Source organism: Nanorana parkeri, unplaced genomic scaffold, assembly GCF_000935625.1.
Source record: "Nanorana parkeri isolate BGI_ZX_2015 unplaced genomic scaffold, ASM93562v1 scaffold2792, whole genome shotgun sequence".
Taxonomy (NCBI): domain Eukaryota; kingdom Metazoa; phylum Chordata; class Amphibia; order Anura; family Dicroglossidae; genus Nanorana; species Nanorana parkeri.
In genome coordinates, this window is record NW_017309060.1 from 95650 (window position 1) to 103137 (window position 7488).

Sequence of the window (7488 nt, forward strand, 5' to 3'; positions counted from 1 at the left end):
CTATATATATATATATATATATTATTTGTAGGTACGTATTGTACATTAGTAATTGGAAATGTAGGAATGTCAAAAAGACAAAGCAGCATTTAAAATACATAAACAAGGAACCATATATATTTGTTACTATTTTTATATCACATGGGGATTTTGAATGTTGTGGTGTGGTACCTTGCACATACTACATTTGACATTTATGTCCTGTTTGCTATATAGATGCAAGGGCAAGGCGGTAAACTCAGCCACCCTGAAATGTATCACTGCTATAGGATACTTTACAATGCACATTGGTTTATAATGTGGGCAGACATTTTGGGAAGGTGTCAGGGGGGCAGGTTTTCTTATCAGAGAGTAAGGGGAAAGCATTTTTTTGGTTGGTAATGTGTACATCATCTTCACATGGTAGCCCATGGGACACATAGCCCATTTGAAAATCATTTAAATACCTCTAATAATAAAGTAGTGGCACATGGACTGCTTTTTAGCTTTTTTTGCTCTAGATAGCTTTCTAAGTTTGTTATGAGTCAAATGTGATTTGATCATAACCTTTTTTTGTTGGTTTCCTAAGCGCTGGGTGACAGGGAGGAGAAAACAAGACAGTGATTCTAATTGATCATTATAGTACAAGACTAGCACAATCTTGCCCCTATCACCCCCTTGAGCTTTGACCAATTAGATCACCCATTATATTAAATTACCAAGAGTGAACCTTGGAAAGTGAGTCAGACAGAATTATGCACCATTTCAACAGGAAAAGTTGAGCTTTGCATATAAATTAAAGTGCCTAAACTTATGGAGCTATGAATTGTTAGGATAAATTGAAATGCAGTTTTCACTCAAGGTAATTTCTGATTTTTTAAAAACTTTTTTTAATCATATGCTCAGTTTGAATGGCCCTGGTTTGCTTTGTTTACAATAATTGTGATAATAGTATAACATCTTCTATGCAGGGCCAAAATGAACAAATTCTTTATAAAGATCTCACAGCTGTATTGGTAATGTATTTATCCTTATTGCCTTTATTTCTAACAAATAGCATATTTGGAGGTAATTAACATTTACAAATGTTACAAATGTTCATATTATGTGTATATTTGCCTGTGGAATCTTGATTTGTGTAAAAGCTACTTAAATCCATGTTTTTGGGGTTGCTGTGGTATATTGTTTAAGTAAAATTGGCAATACATGAGGCCCTACTTAAAGTAGAACTATGGCATCTTGTTAAAAAAATATAATTCAGTACTTAATGTTAAGTACATCTGAACTTACAGTTTTCTCTTAGTTCCCACAAACACCAGTTTAGCCTGCCAGTGAAGCCCACGTAATGCAGCTAGACAAACAAGGACACATTTTGAGGCAATCTAGTATTCTTCTAATGCAGTAGAGGTCAAGCCAGCTGCCCGCTTTGATCAGTTAGACCTCTGCACCTGCATATAGCCCATAAATATCTTGCAACAGAATTCCAGCATTTTGCCATCCCTGCCATTCTGTGCATCTATAGGGCAGCCCTAAAAGTTGAACTTCACCCAACAATTTTACTGTCTCCCAAAGCAGTTACTTTTAAGGTATACAAACTGTTAAGGCTGTCAGTGTGCTTTTTTCAGTCCTCAACAGAACGTTATAGCCATCAAATGGCTGGAAGCTAGAGTCATAGCTGATTACATGTGCAACACCATGGCAACTTCTGTTCAAACAGAGGGTAAAATGGCACCCACCTTGGCTGTAAGGGATAAGAAGGTGTAGTTCTGTTTAATAATAACCATAGCCCAGAAGAATGGAAAGGGGAAAAATCAAACTGTCACTTACAATTGGCACTACGGAGAAGCAAAAACTTTGAGCTTTGAATTTGCTGCATTTGGCAGTAATTCCAAGGTTGGCAGTAATCACAAGGCTCTGTGAAACTCTTTGTTCCTCCACCTTTAGTAGGTTTTGGTTTCCTAATTTTCTTAGCTAATAGTTGATTACTGAGATCTGCTCATATATGGCCAATCTTTATTCGTTCATTAAATTAACTAGGCAAAGAGAAGTATGAGAAATATAAATACTACCTGTTTTTTGGAAAACTTGTTTAGTTAGATGATGGAAGAAAATAGATTTCTAGATTATTATTATTATTATTAATATTATTTTCAATGTATTCATTTTAAATATAAAATAATATTTTGCTATATGCTATAGTTTTGCACTGATAATTTGTGTTACTTGTTGTATAATATTTATAATCAATCAATCAATAAATAAAATGTCATATCAGCTTTAACATGTTAGTATGCTTCCAAAAGTTGTTTTCAATCATCATTCAAAACATCATTATGTGTTATGTTTATTTAGAGTAGTCTTGGATGTCTGTTGAAAGACCCTGTGGGACGGCCAAGATTACCAGTAAGGCCTTTAAATAATTATTTTCCTTTTCTTGCTTTTTTTTCTTTTCTTTTTTTTCCTGATGTGCATTGAATATTGCAATTGTGGTTTGCCAAATATATGCAAAATACCCAGCACTTCCTATTTTTTGGTATCCATTTCATGCATTCATATATGCAATTAGGGTCCACTACTTATGTCAATCCATCTCTTCCATAAACTGCTTTAACATGCTATGAGATTACCATCTTAGTAAAAAATAAACTGAAACTCCGTACATAATTTGTTGTGAAAGAGTGGGGAAGGATTACAACCTCTGAGAACCAAAAATGTAGCGTAAGGCAGCATTACAATTATAACCCCTGTAATATATTTATTGCTGTTAGTGCTCCTACTGGGTAGATTTATCCACTCCATATGTCCTGCATATAGAGTGTCACCAATACAGAAAGCGATAGGGAATAGAAAACTTTACTTAAAAAGTCTTACCAATACATACACTTGAATTGCTGTCTGTGTGCCCAGTGAGAAGATTCACCCTCACTTCCTCATTTCCAATGTGTAACAAGGAAAGCAATTAAAAAAAAATCCTATGTCATTAGAGTGGGAAAAGTATTGAAATTCTGTCAGACTTTTACAGCTGGCAATTCTTACTGGGAAGATTTGATCTCACTACTTGAGTGGTTACTATGACAACTGATGTCATACATGTAGTGTCTTTGAATCAATTTATGTATTCCTCCTTTGATTATATCTATTAACCATAGCTATATTGAAATTATACATGTCTTGCATAAGACTTTGGCAATAAAAGACCCTTATTCCAAATCCTAATGACCCCTGCATCTGTAACTTCCATCGTGTGCAGTTTGGCATTGAATAGATAATACCAAAAGTAGATGTAAACCCAATCACTAAAGTCTACAATAACTTTAAAAAAAAAAAAACAGACACATCATTTGGAGATCTGTCCTCAAAAGGTGCAGAATTAATTATTACAATACATGCTATCCCATTCCTGTTTTATTTACAATGGTACTGTACCAAACCTCAAATAACCCCTTCCTGCTAATTATACTTATAGTATAGGTTTATTTGTGATCAGTGAAAAAAATGTAAATCATGTCTGGCAACAGTTTACACAATTCACGCATTTGATTATTTGTTTAGTGAAAAAACATCACAATTCACAAATTGTCCCATTGTGACTGTAAATACGGAGAGTGTTAACAAGCAAAATATTAAAATCCCCTATGTAACCCCATTGTGCAATCATTGATTTGAGTAATCTGTCTTCAAATTGTGCAGAATGGATTTAAAACAAGATGTTATTGTAAAGACTAATACCTTGTTACCATTTATATTTAGTCAGTTGCTGTACAAGACCCTAAAGAAGCAAGTGTGGTTCCAACTTTACCTTCGGTATGTATTTATTTAGGATGTGTGAACTTCTTAAAACCATTTGAGACAACAATTCACCTTATCAATTTCCTTGATCCATTTGTTGGTGAAAAGCAAAATCACCAAAATACACAAATGTACCCATGATGTAAGGAAAGCTAATCATACCTCCCAATTCAATTCCTGTAGCTCCAGTGGTGTCCAGTTCATGACAGCACCAAGCCAGGGTTTTCAAAGACCTGTACTGAGAGACACTTGCAGGTTGTCATTGCTGATCTTCTTAAGAAATTACTACCTCCTTGGCTGCCATTGACTTGAGTACACTTTAATTTCCCAACCTGGATAAAATATGCAGCAAGTGATGTCAAAATGGAGTCAGATCTCCTGATGTGCATGCTTTTCCCAAGACAGAGACCCAGTGAAATTGAAAGCCATGTTTAAGAATGCTAGAAGTCTGGTAAACAAAATGGAAGCGTGAGAACTTTTACTAACTGAGGAGGATTATGACTCTGTGGGAATAACTTAAACCTGGTTTGATAACACACATGAGTTGACTGCGAATATCGAAGGGTGCAATTTATTTTGGAGGGATCAGGACAATAAAAAGGGGGGTGCAAATATGTCACAAACATTATATTATTAAATATGCACAACAACATTAATAATGCATCTGGGAGGGGGACAGAGTCTTTATGGCTTGAGATAAAAACTAGCACTAAAAATGGTACATTATTGATGGGCATATGTTATGGACCCCCAACCATAAAAGAAGAGGAGAAGGTTCGACTACTCTCACAGATAGAGATGGAGGGGAGGCAAGCCAATGTAATAATTATGGGGGATTCCAACTAACCAGATATTGATTGGGCAAATGAAGCAGCACACTCAACAAAGGTCCGTCAATTCGTTCATTTTCTACAAGCTAATTACATGCAACAAATGATGGAAACACCAGCTAGAAATAATGCTCTGTCTAGACTTTCTAATAATACAGGACTAATGATAGATGTGGATATAAGAGACAGCTTGGGTAACAATAATCATAGAGAAATAACTACTGAAGCACTGATACTGATACCAGTATTGGTATTGGTGCCAATACTGAGCAAGTACTCGTACTTGTGCAAGTGCTCCGATACCAAAACCCAATACCTGTGCATTAATTATGCAAATAAAGCAGTTGCCTTAGGTCCTGTTCTTCCTGGGGACCTCGCTGCAGATTTCTTGGGAACCATGCAGCCTGACCACCACTCCACCTGTGGTGGATCCAGGGGTAGGCAACAGGGCAATCCCCCCCCCCCAAAAAAAAAAATTGCTACTCCCTTCATCCCTTCTGTGCAGGCACTGTCAGGCGATTGCATGAACAGTCGCCCTGGTGTGAACACTCACACAGGGTTGACAAAACTGGTGGGGGGGGGGTGTTTTGTCATGGTTGGGGGGGCCCATACAAAATGTTGCTATGGGGCCCTGGGATTTCTAGTTATGCCCCTGCCTTGATCCATTTATTGGTGAAAATAAAATTTGCCAAAATACACAAATGTTCCCATGGTGGCAGGAAAGGTGATCATATCTCCCAATCCCATTCCTGTTATAGAACCCAGGAGTCATTAGTAGGATATTTATGTCTATAGTCTAAATAAGATGACTGTTCACCTGTGTAACCCAAGTGTGCCATTACGGATTTGAGTGATTTGTCTACAAATGGTGCATAATGTATTCAAAGCAAGATGTTCCTGTAAATCTTAATACCTTGTTTTCATTTATATTTAGCCAGTTTCAGAACCAGGTCTTAAAGAAACGATTTCTGTTACAACGGTACCTTGGGTATGTATTTATTCAGGGTGTGTGAACTTCCTAAAACCACTTAAACCAACAATTTACCACATCAATTCCCCTGATCCATTTATTAGTGAAAATAAAAAAACACCAACACACAAATGTTCCCAAGCTGGCAGGAAAGTGGATCATACCTCTTAATGCCATTCCCGCGATAGCAGCCGGAAGTTTGCTTACATGGCTCCGCTGCCACCAATGCATAGCATTATATCTATAAACAGCGTAGTTTCTCTTGGATTTTACAAATGCAGCATCCCATTAGAGAGCTAAACATGCATGCTGCTGCTGTATCTCATTAGAAGCACATTTGTGTCAGTATGTTGTAAATAAGTGACTTTTAACAAGCAGAAGATTAAAATCACATGTGGTTTGTCTTTTTGATTATATTTAGCCAGTTGCTGTACCAGACCCAAAAAAACCAATTGCGGCTCCACCAACTCTACTTATGGTATGTATTTATTCAGTATGAGTGAACTTCTTACAACCACTTAAGGCAACAATTTACCATTTCAATCCCATAAACCATTCCTATGGTGGCAGGACAGCAGATCATACCTCCCAATCACCTTACTATAGCTCCAGTGGAGTTCAGTTCATGAGAGCACTGAGCTAGGGTGTTCAGAGACTCGTACTGAAAGATGCTTGTAGGTTGCCATTGCTGATTTCTTTCTGAAAATACAAGCTTCTTGGCTGCCGCTGACTTGAATACCCTGAAGTAAAATCATAATGGAGGCAGAACTTCTGATCTGCACGCTTTGTACAGGACAGTGACTCAAAGCCAGCTTTCTCAGGAAAATAGGTCAGCAATGGCCACCTCCATATATGGTCAGTACACGTTTCATTCAAGGGTCATATGTTAATCCCACATCCAATAACTATCCAAATTGTGCCGCCTTCACCTTCACAACATCTCCAAAATACATTCTTTCCTCCCCTTATCAAATTACTCTTTCACTCACTTGTTATCTCTCATATTGGCTATAATAACTCCCTCCTCATTGGCCTACCACTACACAGGCTATCCCTCTTTCAGTCTATCATGAATGCTGCTGCTCGACTCATCCACCTAACCAACCACTCAGTGTCTGCAGCCCCCCTCGGTCAACCCCACCACTGTCTTCCAATCACCCTAAAGGATAAAATTCAAAATATAAACAACCACTTACATAGCCATCCACAACTCTGCCCCCGGCTATATATCAAACCTTGTCTCAAAGTATTACCCTAACCATTCCCTTCGCTCTTCCAAAGACCTCCTGCTTTCCAGCTCCCTCATCATCTCTTACCATGCTTGCTCCCGGAACTTCCCTAGAGTCTCTCCCATCCTGTGGAACTCTTTACCCCAACCTGTCTGACTATCTTCCACTCTGACTACCTTTAGGAGAGCCCTTAAGACTCATCTCTTCAGTGAAGTCTATCCCACCTCAAACTAACCACTCAACCAACACGTTCTCAAACAATTCATCCCCACACAGCTACCTCCGTATGTATCACTTGTCCGTACAGCTCCCGATCATGGCCAGGCGGCTCAGCCGAGCCGAACGCATATGCATCGGCTCGGCTGAGCCGAATAATAAAAAACAGAATGATCATCTGAAACATTAGCTCAATTGAAAAACTGTTGCATTGTGGCAGAAAAGTTGCATATTCCTGCCATCTTAAATGTGTGGGTCACCAGTGGTGTAGAAGAGCACAGTCCACACTAACTATTCAAAAGTGCTTTCTAAAAGAAGGTACTATTTTTTCCATGACATTATTTTAACCCCTTTGTGACGGGAGACATACACTGTACGTCCTGGCACTTTGTGCTTATATGACTGGCCACGTACACTGTACGTGACAAGTCATATCAGGCTCTGTAATGCCGGTAACTGCTTATTCTTAGCGGTT